Source organism: Sceloporus occidentalis, unplaced genomic scaffold, assembly GCF_023333645.1.
Source record: "Sceloporus occidentalis isolate IW3139 unplaced genomic scaffold, rSceOcc1.0.p SCAF_34, whole genome shotgun sequence".
Taxonomy (NCBI): domain Eukaryota; kingdom Metazoa; phylum Chordata; class Lepidosauria; order Squamata; family Phrynosomatidae; genus Sceloporus; species Sceloporus occidentalis.
This window is the reverse complement of record NW_028317014.1, coordinates 824,612-845,614: the sequence shown is the minus strand read 5'-3', so window position 1 is coordinate 845,614 and position 21,003 is coordinate 824,612.

Sequence of the window (21,003 nt, the reverse complement as noted above, 5' to 3'; positions counted from 1 at the left end):
CTTGTTATTTTCTGCATCATTCCTGATACTTCTTGTTGTTATAGATGAACAGAACAAACTTTTCTGTGATTGTAATTCCTGCGTCATGGGAAGCTGATGGCCTTGTCCATTTGCTCTTCTGCTGATGCTAGGCTAGACTTTATGGCAAAATGTAAAACTTGATGTTTAAGGAGAGTTGGACAATTTCTTTGTATACGCTAATGATGTAAAATAGACGATAATGTAGTATCTACTGGAATAGTAGTTATATATATGCATTTCGAAACCCCATCCTTTTTTGTTGGGTTATACCACCATCTCATGTGTGGTCCAGAAACCCTGTAAGCATTTGAGAGACCAAAGAAAGCTTCCGTCTGAAATCCTACCTTGAACGCTCCAATTCTACTTTCAAATGATGGTCAAAGTAGGTCCATTTGGCCCTACTTGGCTGTGGCTAAAGATAACAAACATCTTTGTCTCTTCTTTTCTAAAGGTTTCACTTCAGCAAAGTAAAAGTATGATAAGGTCAATAAAGAAGTGAGAAAAATGTTGGCAGCACGGGCATAGGAACCGGGGGGGACGGGGGGGGATGGATCCCCTCCAGGAAATCATGTGGGGAGGACCGATAATAGAGAAATCCACCCCAGGGCTGTAAGTGGTGCACAGCTGCCCGATCAGCAGCTGCAGCGTGCAGGACTGGTTGGGGAGATCAGTGTGCTCTCTGTCACTGAGCGCCGGGCGATGGGATATGACGTTTATATCCCAGCCCCGGCGCTCAGCATAAACAGCTGTGCGCAGCCGCACTGCACTGAGAGTGAGCGGCAAACCAGAAGGAGAGGATGAAGAGAAAGCAGAAAGGAAGAAGAGAAAGGTAAGAGATGTGAAGAACGTGGGAGGGGGGGGTGTTTGAAGTGGAAAACGAGGGGGGGGTGTTTGAAGTGGAAAACGAGGGGGGAGGTTGAAGTGGAAAACGAGGGGGGGTCTGATGTGCAAAACGAGGGGGGTCTGATGTGCAAAACGAAGGGGGGGTCTGATGTGCAAAACGAGGGGGGGTCTGATGTACAAAACGAGGGGGGGTCTGATGCACAAAACGAGGGGGGGTGTCTGATGTGCAAAACGAGGGGGGGGGTCTGATGGTAGATATGTGTGTGTGCATATACAAATGGTGAGGCATGTATATGGGCAATGTTTATGAATGTGTATGGGCACTTGGGCAGGCATATGTGTGTGTGTATAGGGCAGGTGTGTATATGTGCGTGTATGGGCACGCGCATATAAGGGCAGTGTATGTGCATACGTGTGTATGGGCAGTGTATATGTGTACCTCTGTATAGGCAGTGTATATGTGTACATCTGTATGGGCAGTGTATATGTGTGTATATAAGGAGTGTATTTGTCTTATAGTGTATACGTCTGTTTAAGTATGTGCAAGGGCAGTGTATATTTATGGGGAGGCATGTGTGTGTGAGCAGTTTATGTATGTTTGGCACAAAGAAAAAAAAGGGGTCGATCCAGCACTTGAATGAAAAAACTTCCCACTTTATTTAACTTCAATATTAAAAAGCATAGTTCACACCTCACTGCACCTATGTGCACAGGAGACCGGAAATCTGAACGCGTTTCGAACGGCACCCCGCTCTTTATCACAGATATGTATGTTTGGGCAGGCGTGTATAAGGGTAGTGCATATGTGTGAGTACTGGCAAGTGTGTATGTGCAGGCAATTGCAGCACAGATATGTGTTTTTGTGGGCAGGCATGCGTAAGAGCAGTGCATATGTGTGTGTATGAGCAGGCATGTCGTACTTAAAGGAAAGAGAATGATTTCCTGTAACACATGTTTAACTCAGGGGCACCTAGGGTTAATCCAGGCCTATTTCTGGTTAAAATGAGTGTGTGTGTCACTGTATGTAGCATTTGGACACAAGAGAATATTGCGGGGTGCTACTTGGTCTAGGGCATCACTAATACAAAGCGCCACGTGTTAAATCTAGGGGTAGGCAGAGTAAGTGAAGGATGTGTTTGAATGTGTGTCCGGGTGTGATAGCGTATGTTTGTGGTTATGTTATTGTGCACATCTGTTTTTATGGGTATGTTAGTATGTTTCCAGGTGTGTTATAGTGGGCATGTGTCGAGGTATATTAGGGTGTATTATTGCGTGTGTGTGTTTGTTAGTGTGTGCATGTGTATTTATGTTATTCAAGTGTTTAAGTGTGTGGATATGTTCCTGTGTGCATGACGTGTTAGGAGTCTTAGATGGTTCCTTCAATACATCATAGTAGTCTCTGTGGCCGTGTCCAGTGAGGTCCATCTGTGGTTGTAAGATTTTTCTGTTTCTGTGGGAATTTTCTCTCATTCATCTAGTAGAACGTTTTATGAGCTGAAGGTGATATACCATGACATTTTGGACAACACTATGCTTCTAACTTTGTGCCCCAGTGTACAAAACAAGGTCCATAAAGGCATGGTTGCAAAAATTCCCCACAGAAACTCTCCAAAATCTTGTGGAAATCGTTCCCAGAAGAGTGGAAGCCGTTATAGCTGCAAAGGGGGACCAACTACATATTAATGTCTATGTATTTATAATGCAATGTCATAAAAATCCCTGTTGGTGAAATGGTCAGGTATACCCTACCAGTAAAAATGCTATCCCCCCAGATTTTTAGGGGTTCCTACGCCCATGGTTGGCAGTGCAGATGACTCTGGTGGAATGGAACCATGTTCTTGTCTTCTGAAATCTGTTATTTTCTTCTGTAGATCCTGTATTATTTTAATACACACAACAGATAATTCACTGGTGTTGTTACACTGGAAATCACACTTTATTAATTTTTAGTTGAGAATAGCTAAAATAAATAACAGATTGCTTCCAATTAGAACTAGGTAAACAATGAATTCTGATAAGATGAGACATAGCATCTTACAATGATAGTATGTCCTGCATTTATAAGATGACAATGTTCATCTCTGGTAAAGATTATGGGATTTAAATAGGTTTAAAGGGTCGCCTTGGTTTATTTAACTAAAGTAAAGGCTTTCATATGGTAAGCACTAATATATAATATGCATCCTTAACTTACAAGTAAATATTCAGGAAAACTTAATTATACAATTACAAAATATAACAAATTTCATGTGAAAAGTATTTTATGTGATACATATGAATGGCAGGTAGAGGGAGTCCTTACACAGTTTATGAACAAATTTACATAGGAACAATGGTTAAGATCTTGCAAAGCTAGAAGGCATCTGGACAAAGCTATAAACTTTTACTTAACCATTATTTAAGGTTAAAATACATTTAACCATCTCACAACATCTTTGCTTTTTATTGGTACAGTGCCATGTACTCAGTGTAGAAGTACACAATTTACAAAAAGGTAAAATGGCTTAACGTAGCATTCATATGTTCAGTAAGAAAAACTACATGAAATCTGTAAAATATTATATTTATTGGCTTTATTAGAGAAAACCCATTGTCATGGGTTGTGTCATTCTGAAGTAACAGGATAGATAATAAAATAAATACAATAAATCTGTTCTGCCAATCAAATGTGTTATATAAGGCCATCTTATTTTACTCAAAATCCCAGTAGCATTAGCTTCCAAAATACTTTCATATTAAAATGAAAATCTTTTTAACACCATAGCCTTTAAAACGTATTTTTTACGTTCATTTCTTTTTTTATATTCTATATGATTTTCTGTTCCACTATGTATCCAAATATATGTACTGTAGTCTTAGTGGAGCTCAGGCCCGGACTGGCCATCGGGCACACCGGGCGTTTGCCCGGTGGGCCGGGCCACGGCAGGGCCGCATTGACTTAGGGGCTGATGGAGCTGCAGCTCCAGGCCCCTATCCTACCTACGGCCGCATTAACGCAGGGCATAAGGGGCACCTGCCCCTTAAGCCCGCCGCAACTGCGACCGGGTCCGCCACTCTAAGGGGCCGGGAAGTCCCCACCAAGGCCGGCCTTACGGGTCTGCGGCCGCACAGGGTTTAAATTAAAACATCGGGGTTTTTTTAACTTTATTTAACATCCTCCATGTTAAATAAAGTTTTTTTTAACTTTATTTAACATGGAGGATATTAAATAAAGTTGAAAAAAAACCCCCGATGTTTTAATTTAAACCCTGTGCGGCCGCAAACCCCTAAGGCCGGCCCTGGTGGGGGCTTCCCGGCCCCTTAGAGCAGGACCGGCCTTTGGGGTGTGCGACCGCACAGGGCGCCACACTCCAGGGGGCGGCGGCGGGGGGCGGTCCGCACCGGGTGCCGCTCATCAGCGGGTGCCAACTTGCGGCACCCGGCACCCCTCCAGAGACGGACAGTAATGTCCGCCGCTGGAGGAGCAGGCTCGCAAGGGAGCGGTATCGGAGGTCTTTAACAGACCTCCGGTTCCCTTGAGTGATTTTAAAATCACTCAAGGGAGCCGGAGGTCTGCTAAAGACCTCCGATACCGCTCCCTTGTGATCCGCGCGGCAACAGCTGCTGTGCGCCGGGGTTTGTTGTTAGATCCCGGCGCACAACACTGAAGCCGCGCCCACCACTGTCCGTGCCCTCTGAACCGGAAGAAGACAGAGAAGACAGAAGAACTGAAGAAGAGGAGCGAAGAAGAGGAAAAGGAGCTGTAAGGAGAAAAGAGGAAAGGTAGGAAAATATTCAGTGAGAGTGGATTGGTATATATGTGTGGATTGGTATATATGTGTGGATTGGTATATGTGTGGATTGGTATATATGTGTGGATTGGTATATATGTGTGGATTGGTGTATGTGTGGATTGGTGTACGTGTGGATTGGTATACGTGTGGATTGGTATATACGTGTGGATTGGTATATACGTGTGGATTGGTATATACGTGTGGATTGGTATATACGTGTGGATTGGTATATAGGTGTGGATTGGTATATAGGTGTGGATTGGTATATGTGTGGATTGGTAAGTGTGTGAGAGTGATGGGTGTTATGCTGTACCATTTCCAATGTCTTTTTCATGATCTAATTATGCTCTAAAAGTACATCATAACTCCCATCACTCTATACTGTTCCATACAGTGGCAGAGCTGGGAGGCAGAGGCCTTGCACCCTCACCGCAGGACTCCTGAAAGGTAAGTGAACTTCAAAGAGGGAGAGGGTAGATAGTTAGGAGGGGGTAGATAGGGAGAAGGGCGTGAGACGGGGGAAAGGGGGTAGATAGGGGGAAAGGGGGTAGATAGGGGAGAAGGGAGTGAGAAGGGGTAGATGGGGCAGAAGGGAGTGAGAAGGGGTAGATAGGGCAATCATACTCCTATCATGCCAAGTCTGCGAGTACATCCTGGAATCTGGGTATGCCTGGGCATGATAGGAATGTGATTGCTGTTAACAATCATATATATACATATAATATTGTTTTTTAATTGTTTTGTCCTATTTTGGTGTGTTACTTACTTTAAATAAAAGGTTTTTTTTATGGTGTGGGGAGGTCATATTCGGTTTCGGACAGGTAAATGCTGCATTTTCGGTTTCAGTCCAGAATTCGTTTCGGTGCATCCCTACTACTAAGCCAGACAATGAAGTGGTAGGCCTACACCACAACAATGTTTGGCGTAGTATATAGTGATTGGGGTTATGCTGCACTATTGTCAATGTCTGGCTCAATGTATAGTGATAGGGATTACGCTGTACCACTGTCAATGTGTGCCTCAGTATATAGTGATAGGTGTTATGCTGTACCACCGTCATTGTCTGCCTCAGTATATAGTGGTAGGTGTTATGCTGTACCACCGTCAATTTCTGCCTCAGTATATAGTGATAAGTATTATGCTGTACCACCGTCAATGTCTGCCTCAGTATATAATGATAACAGTGAGAAGAGGCAGAGGTGGTAGATAGTGATACAGGGGGATAGATAGTGAGAAAGGGGAGTTTTGTTACAAGTTTTTATTCCTTTCTTTTTTTGGGATGGGGGGGCACCAGAGGAGTAGTCCGCACAGGGCGCCAGAACACCTAAGGCCGGCTCTGCCTTAGAGTGGCGGACCCGGTTGCAGTTGCGGCGGGCTTAAGGGGCTCTGCCTTAATGCGGCCATATAGGCCCAGTCAGTCTGGTCCTGACTGGGCCTATTTTAAGGTAGGAGCCTGGAGCTGCAGCTCCATCAGCCCCTAAGTCAATCCTGCCCTGCCACAGGCGCGGTCGCAGTTGCTGCTTGCTCTGGCAACAAGGTAAATAGGGTGAGGGAAGGGGCTGCAGTGAGAAGGGGCAGAGGGGGGTTAGGTAGTGAGAAAGGGGGAGAGGGGATAGATAGAGGCGGTACATATTGAGAAGTGGGGAAGGGGGTTACATAGTGAAAAGGGGGAACATAGTGAGAAGGGGCAGATAAGATGATGAGAGGGGGTAGTGTGAATGCGTATGAGAATGAATGAATAAATGTGTGGATGAATTGTGTGAATGCGTATGACAATTAATGAATTCATGTGTGGATGAATTGCTTGAATGATTTGTGAGACTGCATTAATGAATGTGTTAATGATTTGTGTGAATGATTAAATGCAAAGATGGTACATGAAGGGTGGGCTTTAACAATAAATAAATAAATATGGGCTGCTCAGGCTTAAATGCCCGGGCCTATTTTTTGTCCCAGTCCGGGCCTGGTGGAGCTTATTTCAAGGTTGGTTAAGAAAAACATGAAAAGTAGGGAGATGGTTTATTTAGAGACAGAACATTCATATAATATACAAGGCATGCTGCGATGCAGCACAAAACACAATCAACAATGCAATAACATTGAGTATAATGTGTATAGTCAATAATAAAAACAGTACACTTGTAATATCAAAAACACTGATACATATGTAAGTAATGTACTATGATGCAGTACAGCGCATGTAATAACACATTATAGTACCATACCTGGGAATGCCCAGAGCCTCTGGGTAAAGCCATGCTCCATTAAAGGCCTTCTGGGGTTAGCCTTACCCCACTTGCAGAAATCCCTTCCCCTACACTAAACCACTACCCGAGGAAAGGAGGAGCTCTGGAAAACGTACTCTGGGAAGTGAGCATCATACATAGAAGCACCAATAACTATGAGAAAATCAGTAAAAATTCAAACAGTTCCACGGACCAAGCGATACAGATTTAGCAGAACTCTCGAGGCATAGGTGAAATACTTTTCTAGAAATTTGTATCATCCTCCACAGGTCAAAATAGTATAAATATTAATAAGAAATAGCTGCAGCTAAAATAGTCACTAAATGTAGGTTTTGTAAATCTATATGTCAGTAATTCCTCTGAGTTCAGACATAATAATAATGGAGATCACCACGCCAAGAGGAAGGAACAAGGAAGAGATAAAGACCACTCTCTACCTAGATGAAAATACAGTACTTTGTGCAGATCAACAGTCAGTCTTTCATCCAGACGTACAAGGACTTTGCAAAGCTTTAGACGCAATTGTCAGCTACAGAAAGTCAGAGACCATGCTCTTCGGGCTCTTCTAAACTGCTGCCCTTCACCATTGCTTCAAATCTCATCAAAATCCTTGGGGTCTGGTTTGGCGGAGATGGCGAGGCATGAAAAGCTGGGAGAGATGACAGAATAAGGCCAAACAGCCTTTGGACTATGGAGTGTCAGAGACCTTAAAATCCAGGGAAAAGTTGGTTCTGTCCTTCCGGTGCTATAGTACATGGCACAGGCTTGGCCCCTGTTGGCTACAGTCAGTGAATCTATCACCAGGACAGTTCTGCACTTCAACCTGGGCTCCAAGTGTCATATCCAAGGACCATTGCAAGGGAAGCAATTCATTCCCCAACTAACTTTGCTGAGGGTCTCCTTGGTGTGTAACTGGGTGTGGAGGACACTGAGATACAATGTAAATGGCTTTTACCTGCTCCTCGTCTGGAGGAGTCTAAAGTGGGGCAAGTAAGACAGCTTTATCCCTACAGCTTGACTATACCCTGGATTTACCTAGATGTTATCAGGTTTGTGAAGGAAAACCAACTGGAGAGAGACCTAGGGTGATAAATAAGCTCATAAAAGCCAATAACATCATGGAGCATATTTCAGGGCTCCCTGATGCCACAGCAACTAACGTGGCATCAAGCAGGTTGACCAACAGAGAAAAGAACATTGCAAAGGAGGAAACTCAAATACTCTAAGAAGAGGAAGTTCCTCTCCTACCACTTTGTTCTGTATGGTCTTTTCCCAGGAATGTCTTGAAGAAGCTTGGCGCTTAATATGTTACGTATGCTTTATAGTTTGCTAGGAACTGCCTATCCTGAGTAGGTAAAAGATCACTGTTCAAGACTCTCGCAGGTTGATCATCAACTTACTTAAAGAGTACTCCATCATTGATAGTCTCAAAGAGAAAGACTAACCTACACAGCACCTCTCATCTGATTTAATTTAGTATCACATTATTTTTGCACCTCTGGAACTGTTTCCCTTTTTTTTATTTTTTTACGACTTTCTTAACTGCTGCACAAATACAGAAAGTGTACACGTTCAGATATCGGTGTGCTACTGAAATGACCAACATGTACACACAACAAAGCAAGAGATCAGCGCTCACCCAGCAAATACTTTATAATATTTTAAAGACTAATATGTAAATGATTGTTGGAGTACTTACAAGTGTATGAAGTAAAAGACGTTGATTGGATTGTTCAAATGGTATGCCTTTGTATACATGGTAAAGCTGTCAATATTTGACAGCAAGCACTACTTAACCCCTTAAGGACCAGGCTGTTTTTTATTTTTTGTACCCTTTGTGACCAAGGCTGTTTTAAAACTTTTGCAGTGCTCGTGTTAAGCTGTAATTTACTCCTCTCCCATTTAGTGTACTCACACAAGTTATATTTTGTTTTTGATCATATCATCTAATTAACTATAATAATATATGATGAAAAATTGAAACCCCCAACTTTTTCTCAATTTCATTGGAAAAATCTTTCACTGATCTAAAAAGCTAATAAAAAAACTTGCTAAATAGATTCTACGATTTGTCCTGAGTTTAGAAACACCCCAATTTTGTTTAAATGTATTTATTATAGTGGTAAACTGAAACACTTTTGCTGACTCTGCTCTTCCTGGAGCATCTCTGCATTCTGGTGTCTTACCCTTATGAATATGCATCGCAGGCTCAGCTCAGCCTTATCTAGTAACAGTGACTTTGGTGTATTTCGTTAAATTCTTAAGTGCAAATATCCGTCACAGAAATTTGCACATTATACATACAGTACGTTCCAAATATTTTACCACATGTCACCTTTTAGTTCATATTAGGAAGTGAAGGACCTTGTTTTTTGTTCAAACCGTTCAAGTCTATAAATTTGGCATCTCAAATCAAAACAATATAAAATACAGGTATTATTATGTGAGTAATTTCAACTTCCTTTTGGAGACTAGAAATCATGTAATATAACTATGGTAATGTCCAGATCACTACATTAGTAAAATAGGGGCTTTTAATGTAACAATTATTCAACCCCTTCAAAATATCAACCCTTAGTCAGCTTCAACAAATCCACAAGATGATTCACACAAGGGAACCATATAATATCAGGCCTGGTCCAAAAGAAACATCCACCTAATTAACCTATGTTCAAATTATGCCATACTAGAAACTTAGAAAAAATGAATTGTGTTTTTAGCTGAAATATTATGATATTATTCAACTCCATACTGTGACATTATGTTGGGACTTATGGTCAACCCATTAAAATGCCCAGGTATGCAAAGTGAAGTGGTATACCCAGTTTCACACTTTACATACCTGGGTGCTTTAATGGTCTGACCTATATCTAGGTACAGTAATACATTAAAAATCCCCCACTGGTCACCTCTGCTTTAATGTTTCTGAATTGTTTTTCAGTCTCTACCACTATTAACTGTGAGGATTGCAATTCAAAACTCTTTGTGGAAAATGCAATGAGAGCCTACAGCTAGACTCTACGCAATCATATATTTCTTAGACAACCACCGTGACCATACAGAATCACTTATTAGACAATCAAATCCCTTAAGAAGTGTTGATTTGGGCCATCAGTTACACTAATCTGAGTATGACCCCTCTTGTTAAGCAATAAACATAAAAAATTACATAAGAAAGTAAAAAGGTGGATGCACTATAACCACATATTTGTATAAGCACACTACCCCTTGTGTCGCGTGTCTTCTTACAGAGTCCAGAATATAACTTTGCAAATCTAATCTCAGCATATTTTTCTAGGCAGAGTACCAGAGATTTAAAACATTGACTGGAAGAAAAATGTTGTGTGTCTGGATATCTCAAAACCAGTCCTATATGTGTGGTCCAATTTGATTAGTATCCTTTATGCGTTCAATGACATGTCAAAGTCACTGGACAAATCTTTCGACTTCATTAATATTCAGAACAGAGCATCTTTTAGGAGCATTACTGGTGGGGTGGCTTTCCAGAGATCTCCTTCAAGTTTTTATTGAAAGGATTCTTTCACTTCCTCCGCAATCTGGAACACAGACAAAATGAACACAAGGGAATTATTATGATTTTTTTTCTAAGAGAAGTCTTTGGAGTGAACATTAGGTAGCTTGTTTGACTCGATTCCCCAGGGTACCTACAAATACCACAGCAGGGATTGCAGAGGGATAATGAAACCTCTTACGTTGCAAGTTTGGAAAGGCAGTGAAAAATAAGTAGAATCTTTGAACTAGTAATCTAATGAAGTGTTGATGGATACTATCAACTAAGCAGTCTTTAATTGAATTAGTTCAGTTAAATAGGCTCACTTAGTAACACAGAAGAGAATATTTTATTGTTATTAATGCTTATTTACAAAGGTACTTGCTTATTTCATCTTACAAAGCTGGGATAAAGTAAGTAAAGGAAAATAGCATTGGACAAGTGCAAGTCTTACAAAGCAAGGTCAAAAACACACCCATATAAAGTGAGGATGTCCCATGTCCCTATATATTTAACTGATAAATTTGATCTTGTACTTATGACAGGTGATTAATATTTAAGGCATGGCTTAATTTCCTGCACATGTAGAACCATCATAAAATTCAGGACAAGCTAATATGGCATGGTAATGTGATTTACGGTGAAAAAGGAGGTGCCAGAAAGCAACCCAACTTGCTATAGCGGTCTGTCACTTAGGGATTATATAAGGAAACATTCATGAAATGTATTACAATTGGGCGCCAGCGTTCCCGTTTCTTTTCGTTTTCGGGGGGGAAAAATTTCCGTCGCCATCTTTGTATTTACTGAAATTTGTTCAACATTTGTGTTTTCGAAATCCCATTCCTCCATGTGGGTTGCGATGGAAACAAGAAATAAAACGGCGGTCACATCGACAAACTAATGAATGAAAAGAAGATTTTCGTACTGCACACGTTCGTTTTCTGTTTACGGTATATGGATGAATGGATGAAACAGCAAAATTCGGCACGGAAACGGATCGGTATGAAACCAAATGCAGAAGTCTGAAATGTATTAAACCTCTGCCGCCTCATATGTGTTTTGCAGTATTTCTACGTGAAACCACTCCGCAGAGCACCTTAGACCTTTCTCCTTCCATGATTCAGGACACTAGCCTGTCTACCTGGCCAGAGTTTAGAATGTGTCCCTATTGACTGTGCATGGACGCAAAACTTTGTAATCCTGGTGGTGCTGCCTTAAGAAAAGAAGAAAAAACTATTTTTTCTAAGATTTTCCCTAAAAGAAGGGCAACAGTAAAGCAAATATCACTGCCACTTTTAGTAAAATGAAAAATAAGACATTTTGAAACGTGTATTTACACCAGTTTGAAACTAAATATATTCTTTCACTTTGCAGACACCATGTTAAAAGCAACATGAACTTGGTATATTTAATATTCTATCACAGCTCCATTACCTAAAGCAGTAACATTTTCCAATTATACATGACCTGCATTTTCTGGCCTCAAGCATTCAAATAATATTCTGTCACATTTCTGACTTCTTTAACTTAACACTTCTGGTATATAACTAAAACAAAAAAATGTCCCACAGGGACAGGCATAAAAAAATAATATTTAATTAATGACACAATTCAATGCTGTGTACAGTTCAATGTATTGTGCAGGCCCAGGGGTACAAGTGAAGAACATGGCTGGAGGCAAAATAATGGTTGCGTCCTAAAGCTAATGATAGCAAAACTGCCAAAATAAGTCTGCACCACCTACACCCAAAGGGTTAAATGCTATTATGAGCTGTCATTGCTAATGGAGTGAGATACCATCAAATTGGATTTGAGGCAAAAGTGCATAACTGCATAAGAAGAATGTATTTTCATATAAATATGAAATTGTATATACAAACAACATCAGGTAACAAAAAAAACAAAAAATCCAGTTTGTAATTATTTGGACACAACCACAAATTTGTGAAGAGGTCAACTGTCTATTACTATTATTATATATATATTTTTTATCACACCATCGTATTCCACAGCAATATACAGTAGGAAAACATAATATAATATGTAGTATATCACACAATATTATGGAATTCATTGAATTTGAAATTAACTGACTTGAATTATGCTGATTCAGCTCTTTGGTTAGCAATATAGCCATGTAAAATTAGATAAGATTCACCAAACTTTGACATAGGGGCGGGCTAAGCAATATATGGCTATAAAGTGTGACGGAATTCCCAATATTGATACCTGGGATAGGTGCTTTTTAGATAGTATTTTCTAGGTGTGCTCTAATCTTTCTTTCTAAAATCAAAAAGACAAAATAAATAAATGAACCAGATGAGGGTTCCCAGGGTTGCCTATTAACCATGTGTGTATGGGGGATAGTGACAATTGTCAGTGGAGGGGGTTAATAAAATAACCTTGGCTTAAGTATCACAGGTCGCTGGAAAGTGAAAGGAGGCGACTGTCAGGCCTGCCTTGGTTAATAGTAGATCTTGGAAACCCCTGTTGGTTATTTGTTTTAACAAATATTTCACACTAACACAGGCTCTTGTACTAACACACAGACTCTAACACACACTTACACACTCATGCTATCACACACACTTAAACATACACATTCATGTTATTACACACTCCCTCTAACACATGCTGACACATACACACTCATGCTAACACTTAAACACTCATATACATACATACATACTCACTGGCTCCCTAACTCCCTTACCGTCTCACTCTATTACTCCCTTCCTCAACCCCTTATCCCCTTACCTTGCCTGGAGTCTTCTTTCTAGCACACATGGTATGCGAGCAGCTTTGTATTTACCGTGGGGGTGACATAATATTGTGTTATGTAACCCAGCTGCATTTCCTCCTCCACAAGTCAGACTGGACCATTTTGAAGAATTTTGGACACGCCTGGGGGGCAGTTGCAATGTGGGGGCTACTGGGCCCCATTTACACCAGTGAATAAATCCATTGTCAGCAGATCTCCCCATTTCATCTAGGGCTAAACTACATAGAATACAAGGAGTTATATGTGGGCTGAACAGGCTATTTACAGTATGAGAGACCTAAATTGCAATTTGGTGTTTGAGGTCATTTCTTCTTTGATATGTTTTAAATTTTGTTTCATGAACCACGCGACTTCTCATAAAAAGAATGAAACAATAAGCTCAGTTTAATAGCCTGAGCTTTCGTAAACTTAGTGTTTTCTTTAACTCTGATCTTGCAATAGGATCCTGGGTTTATGCTAGTAACGATCAAGGTCCCTTACACTAGAAGTTTGATAGGGCTGATTCAGAAAGAGCAAACACATTCTTTCCTAAAACTGAGCAAATATGCAGCAACCTGATATTTCTGTATTTTATTACGAAAGGCCCCTGTTTTTGATGAGGCATTAAAGACTGTTTTCAGTAGCAGCGCCCACAACACATAACAGATTTGCATTTTGGGATAACCCTTGTACACTGTACCATTTTGAAACATTATATATATATATATATATATATATATATATATATATATATATGCATCACAGCACTAAATTGTTGAATTAGATATTTCCTCTCATAGTAAAAATAAAATTGTTAGTAATGCCACCGCTAGTCATGACGGATAACGCGACCCTTCATTAGACCTTTATAGTGTTAAAGAGACAGTCATAGCTTTGTAATTCATTGGACAAACTGCCTTTCCTGCAAATTTCTCCATATGTGCCCAGGAATCGATGCCTCTATATAATATTAACATTTAGGACATTTCTATTAAAAGATAAATTCTTGTGCAAAGCTTTAAAAATGATGTTAGCAACCAATACAATTTTTCTCCTGACTGGACCGTTCCATTTTTGTAATGGTGATAGGACCGCTTTTAAAACTTTCCATCAGGATTTCTTGTTTTCAATTATAAACTTAAAATACCTTATACTGTATAATATGCATTCTTTAGTGGAGTGTCAGGGACTGCCCCTTTAATGACATCAGAAAATCATAACTAGTGCTTCTTTAAGCTTTTATCACAGATAAACAAACTGCTTGAATATTTGAAGGTTTTAAAAATGGACAAGATGACTGGGAAGCAGAATGTACTGTGTGTAAACCTGGAACTTTTGTTTCTGTGGCAAACAAAGATATTGCTGATTTAAGATCTTAAGTAAAAACTGAGAAGCACAAGGGAGCAATTTGAAGACTGTTCTTCACAAAAAATTCAAATTACTTCGTAAGAGTAGGTAGTAAATCTGACAAAAAGTTCCTATAGCTGAAGATATTTTTGCTTCCTGCACTATAAAGCATCACGATAGTTATAAATTAATGGATTGTACACCCGTTTTGTTGTATTGTTAATTTTGTATTGTTGTTTGTATTTTGGGAATACATTCCCTGACTCTAAAGAAGATCAAAATTTTCCAGTACTAGAACAAAAGCAAGAACCGATTGTTAATTCTGTACTTGCACCTCATTCTGTCGAAGCTAGTTCAAAGCAACTTGACAAAACTTATATTGCTTACTTCGGAGTTGCTACAGATGGAAGCAATCATGGGGCACAAAAAATATTTCCAATAATAATTCAACATTTCGACAGAAGAATGGTGGAATGCAGCCAAAGTTAATCAAAGTATGAAACATGTTGGATGACACAGCAGACATGATTTTGTCATATTTAAAAGAAACTGTTTAAATGGGTTTGATTAAGTGTATTCCAACTTCAACACCCTGAAAAGGAAACCAACTCTGTCTTAGTTCTGAATAATTTGATTTCCATCAAAAATAATTTAACTGAACGTTTGACTGAAATCTTTTTGCCTCTGAAGGCTAAGGAACTACTAACTCAAAAACACAATGCAGGACTTGATCCAGAGTGTAATAACTTCTCTGCAGAAATGAAAAGCCTGTACAGTAGTTGTTTACAATATTTGGATAAGTGGTGGAAGCCCCTGCTGAGCTTCTCTTCTTTTACGTGGACGACCCTCGATGCGGTACTGAATTGTTGAAAATTGCTTCTTTGCAATCTCTCTTCACAATGGAAATCTTGAGCGACTTTTCTCCCTTATGCAGAAGAATGGACAAAGGAGAAAAGCAAGTTAACTGATCTGCGAGTGGTCTTCTATTTGTGCAAAATAATCTCAGACATGTCAACATTTTCATAGTTATTTAAAAGTAATAAAACATTGCTAAAATTCAATTGCAAAATTGAATCTTCTAAGAAGTATAGGTGGGCGGAAGAAGAGAAATATTTAGAACTATATATATTTTTTTTTACATAGATGTGCATTTGTTAAATCAGCTATTAAAATGGTGAATTCGAAAGAAGCCTTTACTACGCCAATGCCACAAAAAAGCCGGGTTGCAAAATGCCTGACAACACGTTAACATGCCTCACAGCTTCTGGCACACTGTAATTTAGAGTGATGAGACCAAAATAGAGCTTTATGGTCACATCCATAAGCACTATGTTTGAAGAGAGGTCAACAAGGCATATAGTGAAAAGAATACTATCCCCACTGTAAAGAATGGTGGTGGCTCACTGATGATTTGGAGGTGTGTGAGCTCTTAAGGCACAGGGAATCCTGTGAACATTGATGCCAAGATGAATGCAGTACAGTATCAGAAAATACTTGCAGTCAATTTGCATTCTTCTACACGAAAGCTGCGCAAGGAATGCTCTTGGACTTTTCAGCATAACAATGATCCTAAGTACAAGGCCATGTACACCATCCAGTGGTTACAGCAGAAAAAGGTGAAGGTTCCGGAGCGGCCATCGCAGTCTCCTGATCTTATAGTCATTGAGCCACTCTGGGGAGATCTCAAGAGTGCGGTTCATGCAAGACGACCAAAGACTTTGCATGACCTGGAGGCATTTTGCCACAACGAATGGGCAGCTATACCACCTGCATGAATTTGGGGCCTCATAGACTACTATTACAAAAGATTGTGTGCTGTCATTGGTGCTAAAGGGGACAATGCACAATTTTTAAAGGTATGCAGACTTTTGAACAGGGGTCAATTCATTTTTTCATTTGTTGCCATGTCTTGTTTTATGATTGTGCCATTCTGGTATTACCTACCGTTAAATATGAATCCCATAAGAAACAAAAGAAATATGTTTTGCCTGCTCACTCATGTTTTCTTTAGAAATAGTACATATATTACCAATTCTCCAAGGGTATGCAAACTTTTGATCACAGCTGTATGTATGTATGTATGTAAATACATTCTGTGATCAACTAAAATGAAACAACAGTCTGGATTTTGCAAAGGCATTTATATTATTGAACTGAAATACTTGGAACTGCAAGAACGGACCTAAAACGTAATAAATGATTTCCGGCATAAAGTGATTTTAACAGCTTGACATTCCATAAAAAAGTAAATAATAAAACTTTAAAAGTGCTTAGTCATATGCTTTGAACTGAAGTTTTAATGTCAAACTTGCTTTATACTACCCCAAATGTAACTCAAAACAAAAACCTTGGTTTTAGACTCCACACAACCAAAAAAAACTGCCATCATAGCTATGTTTGAAGGTACTTCAAAGATAGGGTTCTTATGCAACATCTTGTTTCTAAATCTCATTTACACATCTAACACATCCAATGCAGCCTCCATCAGAAGGGCTGTGAAGTGGACACAAGTAAGCAATGACCACCGCGCTTTCCAGCCAAGAGCTCATTAGGAATCGTATCTAAACCTTCACACATGACATCCATGACTCACTTCAAATTAGCAACCCTCTTTTGTTGTGCTCTGCTGACGCTTTCAGCTAGAAACTTCCAAACTTACTCAAAGGGCCAGCTGTCAGATAAAGGGATCGGGTTTAAAAAGCTCTCATGGGCTGTAAAGCCTTAATGACTGAGCCTCTTCTTCCTCTGGCAGCATTTTTGGAAACTCAGCCAGTTTACAACTTTGCAAATAATTTCAACAGAAGGGTTATTGTTTATGTTACCACCTGTGATAATTAAACCAAAGATACTTTATTTACTATATAAATCATTAACATGTAAAGGTACAATTAAAAGGGTGGCCCTGGTATAGGCCTGGGCTAAGTACATCATTATTATGGCAAGATTTTTTTTACCCTGAACCACAGCAATTTTATTAACCTGCATTTGAATAAATGCCAAAACGTGATTTATTAAAAAAAAGTATTACTCAAAGATATTAAGTAACTTTGCAACAATAGTAACACATTTCAATAAACAGAATTCCCAAATTACATCATGTTACAATAAACTCTTACATAATGAATGTGGTGACCCTTGTCTTGTTCTTTGGTGCTGTGACCCGCCAAATACCCCAGGCTGCGACTATACACAAAAAAAGCATTTGGTGGGGATTACTTCTCATTACCTCATCCCAATGGTAATTGTGCATGGTACTATGAACCAACTCCTCCTACTTACATCAAGGATGCCCCCACCTTAGGCGGGCTAACTTGTTCCCCAAAATAACCTTTTCTAACACAAAAGTTTTCCAGGGCACAGTTATAGAATCTTCAATCAACCAATGGCATTATAACATAGTAAATGTAATTCCTCCCCAAACATCCATAAATCCTCTTTCTTTTCTGCTCCCAGATAAGATGTGTTATTTTTATTGTCTATTTGTACTTATTTTTCCATGTTTGTATAGGGATAATATATGTTTATTCACCTATGGTTGGGTAATGTTTTACCTTGCTGTGCGTGTTTTTTTCCTTACTGTGTTCACTTCTTTTTCGGGCCCGCTGTGCTTTCATTTACGCTTCTTAGGAGCTTGTTCTGGTTTTAGGCTGGCTGCTGCTGCTGCAGGTTTCTTCGTCAGTTGCGGTCACCATTTTGTTTTATTATTGTTTTACCCTTAATGGACATGTAAAGCCGGTTCACAAGTTTTATACATGTGCTTTACCTCATCTAGTGCTTTGCTGTTTGTGACTGAGATACTGCGTTTGACTACTTGTCAGAGCAGTTATTTTTATGAACAACAACTGTATTGTTGTAGTGGTTACTTTGTCGTATTTCTTCTCCTATCAGGTCATATTTATTTCATTGCCATTCATTCAATTACTTTAAAAACAATTTAAAAATCAACTTATAAATTATTAAATTATTATAGATAATTAAATTTAGTTTAATTATTAAATTATTATCAAATGTATTATTCTATTACTCTGCTTATATGGATTCCCTGAGATTTAATTTCAATTATATGGCTGCGTACCCCATCTCTCCTAAAAGAGAGAATGAGGCTAATTTTTTTCTGGCTTACAGTTCAAAGCCTTTATGGAGAATTCAGTGTCCAACTCAAAAGCTTTTCAGTTGGCCATGCTGGCCATGCCTGATACCATTGCTAAATCCATATCTATGGCTCCAACAAATTCTGGGAATTCCAAAACAAGGAACATGTTAATCAAGGAATTAAATCAGGCCAATCAGAAAAGGAGAAATTTTTCCTCGAAGGACGGACCTACTTTTTCGTCCGTTCAGTGTCATATACCCCAGAATTAAGGTAGAGGCTCCAGAAACTACTCGCAACCAGAGAGACAGACCCATTTTCTTCCCATCTAAAGTAAGTTATTGGAGGTCCACAGGAGGCAGGCGATACTTGAGATCGAGATCATCTTCAAGTAAGTTCTCAAACTTTTCTTTTTTCACAGGAAAAAGTGGGTAGCAGACATCAATGGTAGACAATTTCCACAGACTCTTAGATTTTATTGCCATTTTTCTTAGATAAATCTACATCTTCTGATTTATTTTTAGTCCTCAGAAGTTAAGACAATAGATTAAGAGATAAAATACATTTTGGGTGATTGTTTGGGTTCTATTTTCTTCCCCAGGATTTGTCAGCAACTTTTCTAGTAAAAAAGAAGAATTCAGGTTACCGGCCAGTGATAAATTTAAAAGAACTAAACAAATGGGTCTTACGATCATCTTACCATCAAAATGGTAGGAATACACAATCCAAGACATCTAATCGTTCCAGGTGACTGGATGCCAAAGATAGATCTCAAAGATGCCTATCTGACAGTATATAAATGTTTTTTACATCAGAAATTCCTCAATTGGAAAAAGTTGAAGTTTTTAGGGTTTACCATAAATTCCATAGACCCTTCATTGAGCCTACCAAACTCCAAACTCAAGCTCATCAGAAAGGAGATTCAGTCCATCCAATGGAAGACACATTTCTTTAAGGAATATTGCCAGAATAATTAGGGTGCTTTCAGCATTGATCCAAGCTATATTTCCTGGCCACTCTTCTTTACAGAGTACTTCAGAGAGCTCAATATTTAAGGGAAGATCTCCAATATATGGATCTGGTCCCTATATCTTTAGGAGCAAAGAAGAACTTCTTTGGTGGCTAATATTGTAATATTAGTTCTATGACCATACCTGGGAACTCTCCAGGTTTGACCCGGAGATCGCCAGGTGAAGCACAGATTCTCCGGGTCAACACCCAAATCCTCCGGGTCGGGGGGGGGGGCAAGGTCTTGACACACCCCGCTCCCAGCCCATTTCCCCTTTAAATGGGGGTGTTTCCACTGACATCAGCGGGACCGCCCACAAACACCAACAGGACCAAGCACGACGTCAACGGACCGCCTACAGACGTCAATGGGACCGTCCGATGACGCCAGTGGGCAGTCGTGGCCGCGTCCTGCAAGGTAGGTCTCTGATTAACTGGAGCTAAGAAGCTCCCAGGTATGTCTGTGACCTACACAATGAAGTTTTATTTAAAGTAAATGTTTTACCTAGAAGCCAGTGTTTGTAAAGTATAAAACAAATAAATACGTCATCCACCCTTTTCATAAGGCATACTTTACAAAATGAATTTGGCAGGAAAATAAACTTATTTTTATTCCATGGTTTTGGTTATATGGTACAATATATGGACAAAAGTATTAGGACCTCTGAGCATTACACCAACAGAGACTTTTACGACATTGCATTCCAAATACATAGACATTAATATGCAGTTGGTCCCCCTTTGCAGCTATAACAGCTTCCACTCTTCTGGGCAAGAGGTGAGTGTCAGAAAGGTAGTTCTGGCCCTGATGCTAATGTATTGAATCCCGTAGGTTGATTTTTACATTAAATACCCTCATATAATACAGCTCCTTCATAACTCTATGCTACATCCTAGGATATACCTGTTTTGCATGAAAAATAGGATGTCTAGTCTAGTCTTATTGCATACTTTAAATTCAGGCTACATTTTGACTACCTGGTGGTAACTAATTGGGAAAGTTAGTGAATTGAAAGCTCTTTTTGGCTTTGGGGTAATAATGACAGAAACAACTGGCTCTAGAGTGCTTGTATTGTAGTACAATTGGAAACTAGAGCTGTAACCATGGAGTTTTACATTATTTAAACATGGTGGAGTAGTCTGGTGCATGAAAACACTTTAGAATGTTTTATGTGCTTTAATGTTGTATATACATTTTCATACATAATAATCCTCATGTCAACAGTTATTTCATTTGTCATATGTATCCCGCTACAGTGACCAATGTTCATATTGGCCTACTTTATTACTTAGCAAGCATCGCATTTGTTCTTCATGCAGAAGTCATTCATGAAGTAGCAATTTAATTGTAAATAAAATCTAGTAATTGTTCAACAGCTTAATTTACCTACCACATTTGTGCT